The sequence below is a fragment of the Symphalangus syndactylus genome, chromosome 17 (genome assembly GCF_028878055.3).
Source record: "Symphalangus syndactylus isolate Jambi chromosome 17, NHGRI_mSymSyn1-v2.1_pri, whole genome shotgun sequence".
In the NCBI taxonomy this organism is placed as follows: domain Eukaryota; kingdom Metazoa; phylum Chordata; class Mammalia; order Primates; family Hylobatidae; genus Symphalangus; species Symphalangus syndactylus.
In genome coordinates, this window is record NC_072439.2 from 69,561,206 (window position 1) to 69,576,609 (window position 15,404).

The window sequence follows — 15,404 nt, forward strand, 5'->3', positions numbered from 1 at the left end:
GATCAATTCAACAAGAAGAGCTAACTATCCTAAATATATATGCACCCAACACAGGAGCACCCAGATTCATAAAGCAAGTCCTGAGTGACCTACAAAGGGACTTAAACTGCCACACAATAATAATGGGAGATTTTAACACCCCACTGTCAACATTAGACAGATCATCGAGACAGAAAGTTAACAAGGATATCCAGGAATTGAACTCAGCTATACACAAAGTGGACCTAATAGACATCTACAGAACTCTCCACCCCAAATCAACAGAATGTACATTTTTTTCAGCACCACACCACACCTATTCCAAAATTGACCACATAGTTGGAAGTAAAGCTCTCCTCAGCAAATGTAAAAGAACAGAAATTATAACAAACTGTCTCTCAGACCACAGTGCAATCAAACTAGAACTCAGGATTAAAAAACTCACTCAAAACGGCTCAACTACATGGAAACTGAACAACCTGCTCCTGAATGACTATTGGGTACATAATGAAATGAAAGCAGAAATAAAGATGTTCTTTGAAACCAACGAGAACAAAGACACAACATACCAGAATCTCTGGGACACATTCAAAGCAGTGTGTAGAGGGAAATTTATAGCACTAAATGCCCACAAGAGAAAGCAGGAAAGATCCAAAATTGACACCCTAACATCACAATTAAAAGAACTAGAAAAGCAAGAGCAAACACATTCAAAAGTTAGCAGAAGGCTAGAAATAACTAAAATCAGAGTAGAACTGAAGGAAATAGAGACACAAAAAACCCTTCAAAAAATTAATGAATCCAGGAGCTGGTTTTTTGAGAAGATCAACAAAATTGATAGACCGCTAGCAAGACTAATAAAGAAGAAAAGAGAGAAGAATCAAATAGATGCAATAAAAAATGAAAAAGGGGATATCACCACTGATCCCACAGAAATACAATCTACCATCAGAGAATACTACAAACACCTCTATGCAAATAAACTAGAAAATCTAGAAGAGATGGATAAATTCCTCGACAAATACACCCTCCCAAGACTAAATCAGGAAGAAGTCGAATCTCTGAATAGACCAATAACAGGTTCTGAAATTGTGGCAATAATCAATAGCTTACCAACCAAAAAGAGTCCAGGCCCTGATGGATTCACAGCCGAATTCTACCAGAGGTACAAGGAGGAACTGGTACCATTCCTTCTGAAACTATTCCAATCGATACAAAAAGAGGGAATCCTCCCTAACACATTTTATGAAGCCAGCGTCATCCTGATACCAAAGCCAGGCAGAGACATAACCAAAAAAGAGAATTTTAGACCAATATCCTTGATGAACATTGATGCAAAAATCCTCAATAAAATATTGGCAAACCGAATCCAGCAGCACATCAAAAAGCTTATCCACCATGATCAAGTGGGCTTCATCCCTGGGATGCAAGGCTGGTTCAACATACGCAAATCAATAAATGTAATCCAGCATATAAACAGAACCAAAGACAAAAACCACATGATTATCTCAATAGATGCAGAAAAGGCCTTTGATAAAATTCAACAACCCTTCATGCTAAAAACTCTCAATAAATTAGGTATTGATGGGACGTATCTCAAAATAATAAGAGCTATATACGACAAACCCACAGCCAATATCATACTGAATGGGCAAAAACTGGAAGCATTCCCTCTGAAAACTGGCACAAGACAGGGATGCCCTCTCTCACTGCTCCTATTCAACATAGTGCTGGAAGTTCTGGCCAGAGCAATCAGGCAGGAGAAGGAAATAAAGGGTATTCAATTAGGAAAAGAAGAAGTCAAACTGTCCCTGTTTGCAGATGACATGATTGTATATCTAGAAAATCCCATTGTCTCAGCCCAAAATCTCCTTAAGCTGATTAGCAACTTCAGCAAAGTCTCAGGATACAAAATCAATGTACAAAAATCACAAGCATTCTTGTACACCAATCACAGACAAACAGAGAGCCACATCATGAGGGAACTCCCATTCACAATTGCTTCAAAGAGAATAAAATACCTAGGAATCCAACTTACAAGGGATGTGAAGGACCTCTTCAAGGAGAACTACAAAGCACTGCTCAATGAAATAAAAGGGGATACAAACAAATGGAAGAACATTCCATGCTCATGGGTTGGAAGAATCAATATCGTGAAAATGGCCATACTGCCCAAAGTAATTTATAGATTCAATGCCATCCCCATCAAGCTACCAATGACTTTCTTCACAGAATTGGAAAAAACTACTTTAAAGTTCATATGGAACCAAAAAAGAGCCCGCATCGCCAAGTCAATCCTAAGCCAAAAGAATAAAGCTGGAGGCATCACGCTACCTGACTTCAAACTATACTACAAGGCTACAGTAACCAAAACAGCATGGTACTGGTACCACAACAGAGATATAGATCAATGGAACAGAACAGAGCCCTCAGAAATGATGCCGCATATCTACAACTATCTGATCTTTGAAAAACCTGACAAAAACAAGAAATGGGGAAAGGATTCCCTATTTAATAAATGGTGCTGGGAAAACTGGCTAGCCATATGTAGAAAGCTGAAACTGGATCCCTTCCTTACACCTTATACAAAAATTAATTCAAGATGGATTAAAGACTTAAATGTTAGACCTAAAACCATTAGAATCCTACAAGAAAACCTAGGCAATACCATTCAGGACATAGACGTGGGCAAGGACTTCATGTCTAAAACACCAAAAGCAGTGGCAACAAAAGCCAAAATTGACAAATGGGATCTAATTAAACTAAAGAGCTTCTGCACAGCAAAAGAAACTACCATCAGAGTGAACAGGCAACCTACAGAATGGGAGAAAATTTTTGCAACCTACTCATCTGACAAAGGGCTAATATCCAGAATCTACAATGAACTCAAACAAATTTACAAGAAAAAAACAAACAACCCCATCAAAAAGTGGGCAAAGGACATGAACAGACACTTCTCAAAAGAAGACATTTATGCAGCCAAAAAACACATGAAGAAATGCTCATCATCACTGGCCATCAGAGAAATGCAAATCAAAACCACAGTGAGATACCATCTCACACCAGTTAGAATGGCCGTCATTAAAAAAGCAGGAAACAACAGGTGCTGGAGAGGATGTGGAGAAATAGGAACACTTTTACACTGTTGGTGGGACTGTAAACTAGTTCAACCATTGTGGAAGTCAGTGTGGCGATTCCTCAGGGATCTAGAACTAGAAATACCATTTGACCCAGCCATCCCATTACTGGGTACATACCCAAAGGACTATAAATCATGCTGCTATAAAGACACATGCACACGTATGTTTATTGCGGCACTACTCACAATAGCAAAGAGTTGGAACCAACCCAAATGTCCAACAACGATAGACTGGATTAAGAAAATGTGGCACATATACACCATGGAATACTATGCAGCCATAAAAAATGATGAGTTCATGTCCTTTGTAGGGACATGGATGAAACTGGAAAACATCATTCTCAGTAAACTATCACACGGACAAAAAACCAAACACCGCATGTTCTCACTCATAGGTGGGAATTGAACAATGAGAACTCATGGACACAGGAAGGGGAACATCACATTCCGGGGACTGTTGTGGGGTGTGGGGAGGGGGGAGGGACAGCATTAGGAGATATACCTAATGCTAAATGACGAGTTAATGGGTGCAGGAAATCAACATGGCGCATGGATACATATGTAACAAACCTGCACATTGTGCACATGTACCCTAAAACCTAAAGTATAATAAAAAAAAAGATGAAAAAAAAAAAACAATAAGAAGTAAAAAAAAAAAGAAATTTCTACTGTCTTCTTTAAAGATGAAAGGGCCACATGGCAAGGGCACGTGGGCAACTTTTGGGAGCAGAGTGACCCCCAGCTGACAGCCAGCAAGGAACCGGGGTCTTCGGTTCCACCGTCTCCAGGAACTAGATTCTGCCAACAACCTGAAAGAGCTTGGAAGTAGATTCTTCCCCAGAGGCTCTAGATGAGAACGCAGCCTAGCTGACATCTTGATTTTTGCATTGTGAGATCCTGAGAAGAGAACCGAGCCATGTGGCCCCTGGACTTCTGCCCTACAGAACTATGAGCTATTAAATGGCTGTTATTTTAAGCTGTTAAATATGTAGTGATTTGTTATGAATAAATAGAAAACTGATACACAGAGTATCAGTTTCTTCACATAAAATGAAAGAACAGCACTATCTACCTCATAAGATAGTGTATCCTTAACAAATAAACAGCCATATAGTACATGTTTAATTTAGGTTAGCTCTCATTACCATTGTTACTACTATTGTTATTGAGATTAGGTAAAGCAAAATCTCAAAAAGAAATCGGAATCGGAAATACACAGTCAACAATTTTTTCATTAATATGCCAACCAAGATATTTTGGCGTACCCAGGACATTAATAGTATTCCTAAAAGCTTTGGCTTTTATTCAATATCTGATTCATCCCAATGGTAGCATTTCTTAGTGAAAGACAATGTTCTCAGTCTTTTAAAGTATTCATCACAAGGCTACCTGTCGAGTTTTGATGATGGGTGGAACATGATGTAGACAGCAGGGAACACTCTTACAAATGTCCCCTGAATATGGCATTTAAAGTTTTATATATTAACTGTAAAACTGATGTACTCCTGAAAATGAAAAGAGCCAAGGTGATACTTATAAAACAGACAAACCAAACCACCCAGAAAAAAAGTTACACTTGTAAAATGGACTAAATAATTTTGTGTCATCTAATCCCAGCTGTGGGCTAACACTCAGCATAGGTGATGCCCATATTCTGAAACTGACAGATTGTAAATGTGCACTTGTGTTTATGTGAAGCAAAATAGCACTTACTCCCAAGAGTTGTTTATCTATAGCAATGAAGCAGAGAAATTGTTAACCCTTATAATCTTAAGCAAAGATAGCCTTACCTCAGACATCATAATTTTTATTGATGTTTCATAATATCACCAAAATTGCCATGAAGTAATCCTCTTTATTACCAAGTAAGGACTTCATCCACTCCTTGGTCCTCACTGTCTATCAAATTTAAAACAAATTTAAAAGATACTAGTATTTTTTAATCTCTGGAATTGACAGAAATGTATCATCCAATTGTCAGGGCAATAGAGAATGGCATACCTTCTAAAGTATGCCCAAAGTTCTGCAGTAAAGCCATTAAAAATTTAAAAATTGCTAGAGAAATGAAATAGAAACATACCTTTAAACAAGGGGAAACTGTCATTAAGCTGTATGACTGTTTTTGAGGAGAGTCATAATTTTGAGAAAATTATTAACCAAGAGGCATCAGATACCTGCCTATGATAAATAATTTTCAATAACTGGCATTTCTGCTAAGAAGATTAATTTTAAAATTTATTTAAAATCTCATTCAGCTCCCCTCATCTTAGGCATAAGTCTATTCTAACCTACTGAAGTCATTTCATATGGCATTTTATATATTTTTAAAATTGTGATCTGTTTTTTTTAAATTATTTTAAGTCTTATGGTCACACATAATTCATAAATTTGTGTATATCTCCTCTACTTCATTCCTTCTAATGAGTTGAAAATCACCATTACCAATCATGCATACACAGTTCTACCATTTTCTGTGCTTCTGAATAGCTGTTAAAAGACAATTCTAAATTATAAGTTAGTCTGACTTAGTAAAGAGCTCAAAAGCAAAGTTTAGCATGCTGCTATTTCTTGTCACACTGACTTTTAAAGGCATCTGACCTTATAGATTGTCTGTAAAATGGGAGAAGTGTTAGATATTCTTTACGTGATATTATACATAAACCACATTAAAATGCCTTTCAATAAATAAAATGCAGCATTTTAGATTCAGATAATTCTAATTAGATTGGCATAAAAGTCAAAAATGTAAAGCAGACATTGCTACCTTATCTTCAGCCCTTGCCTTTAACAGGCTGATGAACACAAATTAAAACCCGAGTAAATCATGCTTGGTTCTGAGACAGTGAACAAATTTCCCCAGTATTTAAATACATTCAGTTATATATTATTATCATATGTTTATATATAATATACTAATTTATCTATATTTATTATAATATATTTATTATTATATTTAATATCATTTACTCTATTTTATCGTCTTTAGATTTCTATGACAATATATTTAGTCATAGAAATCTAAATATAAAACCAATCTCCAATAGGTTGTGAGATGACGTTCCCCCATCTCTGTGAAAGGTTGAACAGTACTAATTAGGTCTAATCATATCTTTAGAAGGAGAAAAGAGTAATAGCATTTACTTTTTTTATGTTTTTATAAGTGGTTATATATGTTTCTTTAAAAAAAAAATGGTGGAGACAGCGTTTCTTCAAAGCCCAGGGCAATCGGCAAAGCTTATTCTTGCGAATGCAGAGGCCTCACTTCCATGCACTGAAATGCTAAATCTATGGGTATGAGGTAGCCTCTAAGAAGAAAACCAGCCCATGCTGAGGTGCATTGGATTGTTGTATCTGATATTCAAAACAACTTCAAAGAGGTTTGTACCTAAACTAAGTTTAAAAAAAATTTTCCATAGGTTTTTTGGGGAACAGGTAGTGTTTGGTTACATAAGTAAGTTCTTTAGTGGTGATTTGTGAGATTTTGTGCATCCATCACATGAGCAGTATATCTTGAACCCAATTTGTAGTCTTTTATCCCTCATCCCCTTCCCATCCTTTCCCCCTGAGTCTCCAGAATCTACCGTGTCATTCTTATGCTTTTGCATCCTCATAGCTTAGCTTTCATTTATGAGTGAGAACATAGGATGTTTGATTTTCCACTCCTGAGTTACTTCACTTAGACTAATAGTCTCCAATCCCACCCAGGTTACTGCAGATGCCATTAATTCATTCCGTTTTATGGCTGGGTACTATTCCATCGTATATCTATACCAGAGTTTCTTTATCCATTCTTTGGTTGATGGGTATTTGGGTTGGTTCCACATTTTTGCAATTGTGAATTGAGCTGCTATAAACATGAGTGTGCAAATATCTTTTTCATATAATGACTTCTTTTCCTCTGGCTAGATACCGTAATTGCTGGATCAAATGGTACTCCTACTTTTAGCTCTTTAAGGAGTCTTCACACTGCTTTCCGCAGTGGTTGTACTAGTTTACATTCCCACCAACAGCGAAGTGTTCCCTGTTCACCACATCTGTGCCAACATCGATTAGTTTTTGATTTTTTGATAATGGCCATTCTTGCAGGAGTTAGGTGGCATCACATTGTGGTTTTGATTTGCATTTCCTGATCATTAGTGATATTGAGCACTTTTTGATGTTTGTTGGCCTTTTGTATACCTTCTTTTGAGAATTATCTATTCATGTCATTAGCCCACTGTTTGATGGGATTGCTTGTTTTTATTCTTGCTAATTTGCTTGAGTTTGTTGTAGATTCTGGATATTAGTCCTTTGTCAGATTTATAGATTGTGAAGATTTTCTCCCACTCTATGGGTTGTCTGTTTACTCTGCTGACTGTTCCTTTTGCTGTGCAGAAGCTCTTTAGGTTAATTAAGCCCCAGCTATTTATCTTTGTCTTTATTGTGTTTGCTTTTGGGTTCTTGGTCATGAAATCCTTGCCTAAGCCAATGTGTAGAAGGGTTTTTTTGATGTTATCTTCTAGAATATCTATAGTTTCAGGTGTTAGATTTAAGTCCTTGATCCATTTTGAGTTGATTTTTGTATAAGATGAGAGATAAGTATCTAGTTTCATTCTCCTGCATGTGGCTTACCAATTATCCCAGCACCATTTATTGAACAGGGTGTCCTTTCCCCACTTTTTTTTTTTTTTTTTTTGAGACAGAGTCTCACTCTGTCGCCCAGGCTGGAGTGTAATGGCATGGTCTCATCTCACTGCAACCTCTGCCACCTGAGTTTAAGCAATTCTCCTGCCTCAGCCTCCTGCGTAGCTGGGATTACAGGCATGCATCACCACACCTGGCTAATTTTTTGTATTTTTAGTAGAGATGAAGTTTCACCATGTTGGCCAGGCTGGTCTCAAACTCAGACGATCCACCCACATCGGCCTCCCAAAGTGTTAGGATTACAGGTGTGAGCCACCAGACCCGGCCCTTTCCCCACTTTGTGTTTTTGTTTGCTTTGTTGAAGATCAGTTGGCTGTAAGTATTTGGCTTTATTTCTGGGTTCTCTATTCTGTTCCATTGGTCTATGTGCCTATTTTTATAACAGTACCATGCTATTTTGGTGACTATGGCCTTATAGTATAGTTTAAAATCAGGTAATATGATGCCTCCAGATTTGTTCTTTTTACTTAGTCTTGCTTTGGCTATGTGGGCTCTTTTTTAGTTTCATATGAATTTTAGGATTGTTTTTCCTAGTTCTGTAAAGAATGATGGTGGTATTTTGATAGGAATTGCATTGAATTTGAAGATTGCTCTTGGCGTTATGGTCATTTTCATAATATTGATTCTAACTATCTATGAGCATAGGATGTGTTTCCATTTGTTTGTGTCATCTATGAATTCTTTCAGCAGTGTTTTTGTAGTTTTCCTTGTAGAGGTCCTTCACCTCCATGGTTAGGTATATATATATATATATATATATATATATATGTGTTTGTGTGTATATGTATATACACACATATATGTATATATACGTATATATGTGTGTATAATACACACACATATATACACATATATATGTGTGCATATATGTACAGATTTTATATATATGTGTGTATATATATATATATAGCAGCCATCGTAAAGGGAGTTGAGCTCTTGATTTGATTTTCGGCTTGGCTGCTGTTGGTGTATAGGAGAGCTACTGTGTGTACATTAATTTTGTATCTGGAAACTGCTGAATTCTTTTATCAGTTCTAGGAGCTTTTTGGAGAAGTCTTTAGGGTTTTCTAGGTATACTATCTTATCATCAGCAAACAGCAACAGTTTGACTTCCTCTTTATCAATTTGAATGCCCTTTCTTTCTTTCTCTTGTCTGATTGCTCTGGCTAGGACTTCCAGTACTACATTAAAGGGAAGTGGTGAGAGTGGCATCCTTCTCTTGTTCCAGTTCTCAGAAGGAATGCTTTAAACTTCTCCCCATTCAGTATTTTGTTGGCTGTGGGTTTGTCATAGATGGCTTTTATTAGATTGAGGTATGTCCCTTGTATGTGGATTTGGCTGAGAGAAAACAGTGACAGCATTTACTGATTAGACTTGTTATCAATTTTTTAAAAACTAATCGTATTTATTTAACCACAAGCCAGTCTTACTTAAATCAGTACTCCCCAACAAAAATATCCTGTCAGTCATTCATGATCTGGATTCCGGTGTATGAGATCAGTTAAATTACGGTACACATAAAAAAATCACGAGACATTTCTTTTTTGTAATAAAGCAATGGCCAATTATTACATATCAGTAACTTTTTTGAGATAAGCTATCAAGTCTACTCTTTCTGTCTTCTTCTAAATGCCAGTGAAGATCATTTTTGTTCCAGAGATGTACTTCTTGGGATTCTCCAAATACTCCATCAGTGTCTCCTCTCCCCAGCTGATGTCTTTGTTTTTGTTGGCATCTGTATAAGAGAATGCAGCAGACTGACCTGTCTTCTGCCCAAAAATCATGGAGATATGGCCCAGTCTTGTGCTTGCCCCTCTTTTCCATGGTGTGACACTGGGGACACTTCTAAACAAAAATCTTCTTGCATTCCTCAGCATCACTCATATTTAATTCTATCTTTTCATGCTTGTACTACGAAGGTTCCTTCTCAGAAGCCAAACATCTTTCTCTCTCTTATATTTTGAATCCTAACAAAATCTAACATCCTTGAAACATTACTAATTTTTGGAGCGAAGTTTATTCATTATCTTTATGAAACGCTTTAGCTTATCATCAAAAAGAATGCCCACTTACAAGATTATTCTATTATATGTAATTTATATCTTAATTATTTATATGAACATCATATTCAAAGCACATTGCTAGTTGAGCAGAAAGGCACATCAATAAATGAAATCCAAACTAAATCCTGATATCTGAATGCTGATAAAGGGCACATCTCCATATATCAAAACAGAGTGGAGTGGAAGAAAGATTTTCTACATTAAAAGACTCAAAGCGACTTAACTATTTAAAACATTTGGTCAAGTCTTGTTCTCAAGCATTGGGGTTTTCGCAAAGATGTTCTTGTCTGAGGATAGTTGTTAGTTAAACTTTCTATTGGGAGGAAGTAGTGAAGCCTAAGACTTCCTATTCTGCCATCTTGCTCAAGTTTAATCTTCTTGGTATAACACCTTTACAGAGTAATTGACAATATTTACGAATAGATATTTACATTTTTATTTTAAAAACATTAAAAATATATTTATATATACTTATGTAAATATATATTCTTATATATTTGTATGTATATTTCATATATATAATGTCCATGTGGACACCTGCATGGATCACAGAACTGGATGAAAGTTGCATCAGAAGGTTTCACTTTGATGATACCACTCCTCCCTCTCCCCCAGATAGGCACAAGGCCACATGGAAAGGATTCCCCTAAGCCTATGTATTCTCCAAAAGGAAAAGAGAACTGGAGATGCATATCCAGCTTCCCCAGCATTCTGAGACACTTCCCGGGAAGCCCACACTGGTCCACATTGTATTTAAAAATCATAACATCACTTTGTACCCCATAAATATATACAATTATAAATCATCAATTTAGAATAAAAATTACACTGAGTTATATTCTTATCACAGAATGTGAGTAGGCCATTTAGTTTTATTCTTTATCATTTTATTTTTTCTAATTTTCTATGAACAGCATTTATTTTCTTAAAAGGAATCATAATTAAAAAGAAAATAAGCTTTTATTTTCTTGATCATTCTAAAATTTAAGTCTAAATTTGAAAATTACTGATATCATTTAGACTACAGTACTATTTTTTTCATTCATTTATTTCAGTACCTAATTTATAAAGATTGTTATTTCAATGTCAATCATTAATTTACTACCAAGTCGAGACCTTACAACATGCTTACTGGAGCAGAGAAATTAGAAAGAAAGGCTTAACTAGTTATCCAAGGTCAGTTTTGCCTTATAATTTTCACAGAGTAGAGTGACAAGAGTTTTTAAAATAATAAATAATATTGATTTATTAATCATGATAATTTATTAATAAGTCAATATATCTGCCTCTCATTTGGCTCTTTTAGCTAAAACCTGGGGGGTTGGGGAACATATTAAACTTTTAAGAGTACACAAAATAGATTTTAGTTTCTAAATTTGGAACATTTAGGAGCAGCTAATAGATGAAAGGAGTTAGGAATTTTTTATTCAGTTTTAAACTTCACCTTATTGCTCAATAAGTGTGACTGACTTTGATAATGTGTTGTCCGTCTACAAGCATTATATTATTGACCCAGAGTCATGATACTAAGCTGCTTATTCAGACTTGTTGATAAACGGCTGTGACTCATTCACACACATGTGCATCTCACCTAATTGAGATTACGGTAAAGTTTATGTCAGCACAAAAACATTTTTGATGTGAGGGGAAAACAAACCAGTGGCTGTAATAGAAACTGGACCCTTCTTTATTGCCATGGTGCTCCAACTGAACTAATTGATCCAGGGACAAGAGTCAGTGTTTCCTTCTAAACAGTTCAGTTCAGGACAGTTCCTTCTAACAAATTTTTATAACCACTGAACTTCAGATCTGCATAATAACAACTTGTAAATAACCAAATAGAAAATCCGTAAGGAATAGAAGAAACGTCCCACCTTAATCAACATCAAAGGATACTTTTCAATGCCATGCAAGCAGTGCGAAAAGGTGAGAACGACCCCTGGACCCACCAAAGCTCATGTAAAGCTGCATCCCTGCAGCCAGTACCTATGACTCGCAGCTATTGACACCATGCCCAAGAAAAAGGCTGAAGGATGGACCAAGGTTAAGAACAGACCACAGAAAAGATCCACAAGATTGTCTGCTAGACCTCCTTCTCCAAGGCTAGAGCCCAAGCCAGAAAAGGCCCCTACAAACAAGGGAGAATGTTTATATAAAGAGAAAAACTTATGTTGGCAAGGATGAAATAACTTTGCAATAAACAAAGATGTCAAAACAGACCAGGCACAGAAAGTTAAAGGTGTTGTGAGATGACAAGTGAAGTGTGTGCATTTTTTGATAACTCTGGACTTCTGGAGACTGTAAAATTTGAAATACTGTTTTTTATCAAGTTTTATAAAAATGTAGAATTTAAGCTATGCTGTTAGCTCGCAGAACACTTTATTGTTTTTCGGAAAGGGTCATATGTCACTAATAGAATGTCACTGAAGCTGGATTGATGTGGGGAAAACATCTTTCCCTTCTAGTTTTGAGACTTCCTCTTAGCTCCCAAAAGAGATTCTCTGGCGTTGACACACGTATCCAACTTAGCACAAATGCTCGTGGTGTAGAAAAACAAATTCATTTTAATGTTTCTTCTCCCTTTCCACCTTCAGCATAGGCTTAACTCCCTTAAATCCAGTCACCTTTTGGGACCTGACCCTCAATAATTGGTTACCAGTCAAGCAATCTGGACTTGCTAGTACCCCACAAAAGAGCAGCAATTGCATTTCTAGACTGTAGGTCTTCAGATAAATTCTGCCATTTTCATTTCACTTCCCAAAAGTGAGGGTCAGCTTGGGAAAAGTTGTTAAACAACATGCTAAATGGGAGATGTCAACCTTCATTCTAAACTTTTCCTGTTTAGAGCATCAAATAAAGACTTCATTGCATTTTATAGTGGCTTTCTGATTTTGGTAGCCCATTGAAGAAGGGAGTTTGAAAGTTGTTGCATACTGTTAATGATTGTCTGCCCATGTCCTACCTGAAATACCATGATTGTTTATGAAAAATACCTTTAATAAAGTTGGACACAGTTTGGCTTGGAGTAAATAAATAGATGCTCTGTGCATGTAAATCCTGCCCTCAAGGAACTTGAATTTTGCCTAGCAGGCAAGAAGATTAAGAGAAAGAGGTAAGCCAGGAAATATAGCAATTTGAGTAGGTGTTATGTTTAGAGTTAAATCTTATGATGCTTCACCTCAGTGTTATAAAAAATTATAATGAACCAGTACCTTTGTTGGATGAGCAAACACAGTGAGATAATGAGAGAGCTGTCAAATCTCAGTTGGATTTCCCAGATGAATTAAATTCCTCTGCATGGTTGATCCTGATGCTCATCCCAACACCTAGGTGATCCTTGCACTCTGTTTTTTTAACTTCCTCCTCTAATTAACATACTTAGTTCTACTCAGATTTCTTCATTCTTTTTTTTCATCTTTTCTCTAGCCTTTAAAAAGTTAACTTTCCAAACTGCGAATGCATCTCAACCTCAAGTATTTGCATGGATGAGCTTCAAAAGGCCTATATGTTTCTTTAAAAAGGTTTTTATGAGAGAAAACTTTTTGAATTTAAGGTATTGCCCTAATCTTAACAAGAACAGGGCACTAATCAAATCCCTTGTTGGTTAAAAATCAATATCCTTCTTGTCTTATTTAAAAGTGTCTGCCAAAGACATTGAAGGCATTATTGTAAAATTTTCAGATGAGTTTATTAAAAGATGTATTCTTATATTTACCTTTCCTCTGTGTATATTTTTGTCCCATTGTTTACATCAATATCTTTTTCCGTGCAACTTCCATTCTTTATTTTTTCACTGGGACAGTACTACTATCACATTGTTGAACCTGGTCAACCAAAGATTCGCTTAATGACTTAACTCTATAGACATTGATTAAACACCTTCTCTAAGCAAAGTAAAATGGTAGCCACTCAGGTAAATACAAAGATAAATTATCAAATATCCAATTCTCCTAAAGTTTACCATCAAGTGGAAGAGGTGGTGATAACACACATAATTCAATGCCTGTGTAAGATATTGAGAAAAAAATAGAGGAGGAGAGTAAAATCGAGATGCCAGAATTTCTGGCAATAAACTAAAGCATCAAAGAAGTCTTCATAACACCTGTAAATCTCAGGATTTCTCTGGTAGATTTTGTTAGAAATGACAATATTCAAAACAGTTTTCATCCTCCCAGCTGGGAATAGCTATCAAATCATAAGTCCAAGTTTTCTCATAGTTCACTAAATTCTCTTGGGTCTTGAAGAAGAGAGCCAAAAAGCTATCAATTAATATTCACATTATTTTGATGGTATGTAGAATATTTCATAAATTTGGCATAGTAAAATATTTAGCTGCTTTTAATGATGGCAAAATATACTTAGATATAAAAATACTCGCTAAAAATGTAGACATCTGTTATACCCACTTTATTATGGCCATGAGTTAATAATTGATTTGTATGAAATAAAAAATTGAAAGATAATTAACAAGAGAAATTGATTCTTTTTATTAAAAGGAGACTTGCTGCTCATAGAAAAATCATACGGGAAAAAATATATTCAATTTTATGCCCAAATGATCAAGTACTGAGAATTTAATAAAGAATTTGCAAAAGTGCAAGGACTCAAAATCCCATATGTATGTGTTCAAGAAGTAATTATAAGATGTGTCCTAGCAAAATGTGGTAGAAAAACAAGAAAGAGGTATATTTGTATCCAGAACATAGACGACCAAACACAGAGAGCTACAAAGTGGAGTTTTACCAGGACAGCCATGACTTAGGCTAGAAAGTAACCAGTATAGGTCAAAGCAGGAAGAACAAAGACTCCAGGGATATCTTAATTTATTTGGGCTGCTACAACAAAAAATGCTGTAGACTAGGTGGCTTGCAAACAAGAGAAATTTATTTCTCATGGTTCTAGAGGGTGGAAAGTTTAAGATCAATGCCGTGGTAGATCCAGTGTCTGGTTAAGGCTCTCTTCCTGGTTCATCAATGATAACCTCACTTGGTGGAAAGGGAAGAGGAGATCACTGGGGTCTCTTTCATATGAGCACTAATCCCATTCAGGAGGGCTCCCTCTGCCCAAATGAACTATTTATCTCTCAAAAGTCTTACCTCCAAATAGCCTCACATTGACGATTAGGTTTCAATGTACGTATTTTGGGAGGACACAAACATTTTGTTCATAACAAGAGGTAAGCTTTACAAATTATTATAGTTATTTGTACATTTGAGGAAATAATAGTGGTGAGTTTGGTTGAAATGACACAGGATTTGTAAAGGTATATGGAAATTCAGACAAAACAAGAAAGAGAATAAAGCAGTTATGAATTCCAAGAGTAGCAAAAGACTGAAAAAAAGTAAAATACAATAATGGTATACTACTTAACTCATTAATAAACAATATGTACGTAGTAAATACTGACAATAACTTAAGCAAATGTTTGATAGGATATTGAGAAGATAGAGGAAAGGAAGACAGGTTAGTGCAAAAGAGAAATTTGTAAGTCAATAAGTAATATCTACATGTGATAAATCAAGAAAAAGTGATGTGCATAT

At 35.9% G+C, this 15,404-nt stretch overlaps 1 pseudogene; it reads right to left on the reverse strand.

Annotated features, from left to right (window-relative positions):
* Positions 1-9,369: 9,369 nt before the first annotated feature.
* On the reverse strand, positions 9,370-9,685 carry LOC134732838 (cytochrome c, somatic-like; annotated as a pseudogene).
* Positions 9,686-15,404: the final 5,719 nt, after the last annotated feature.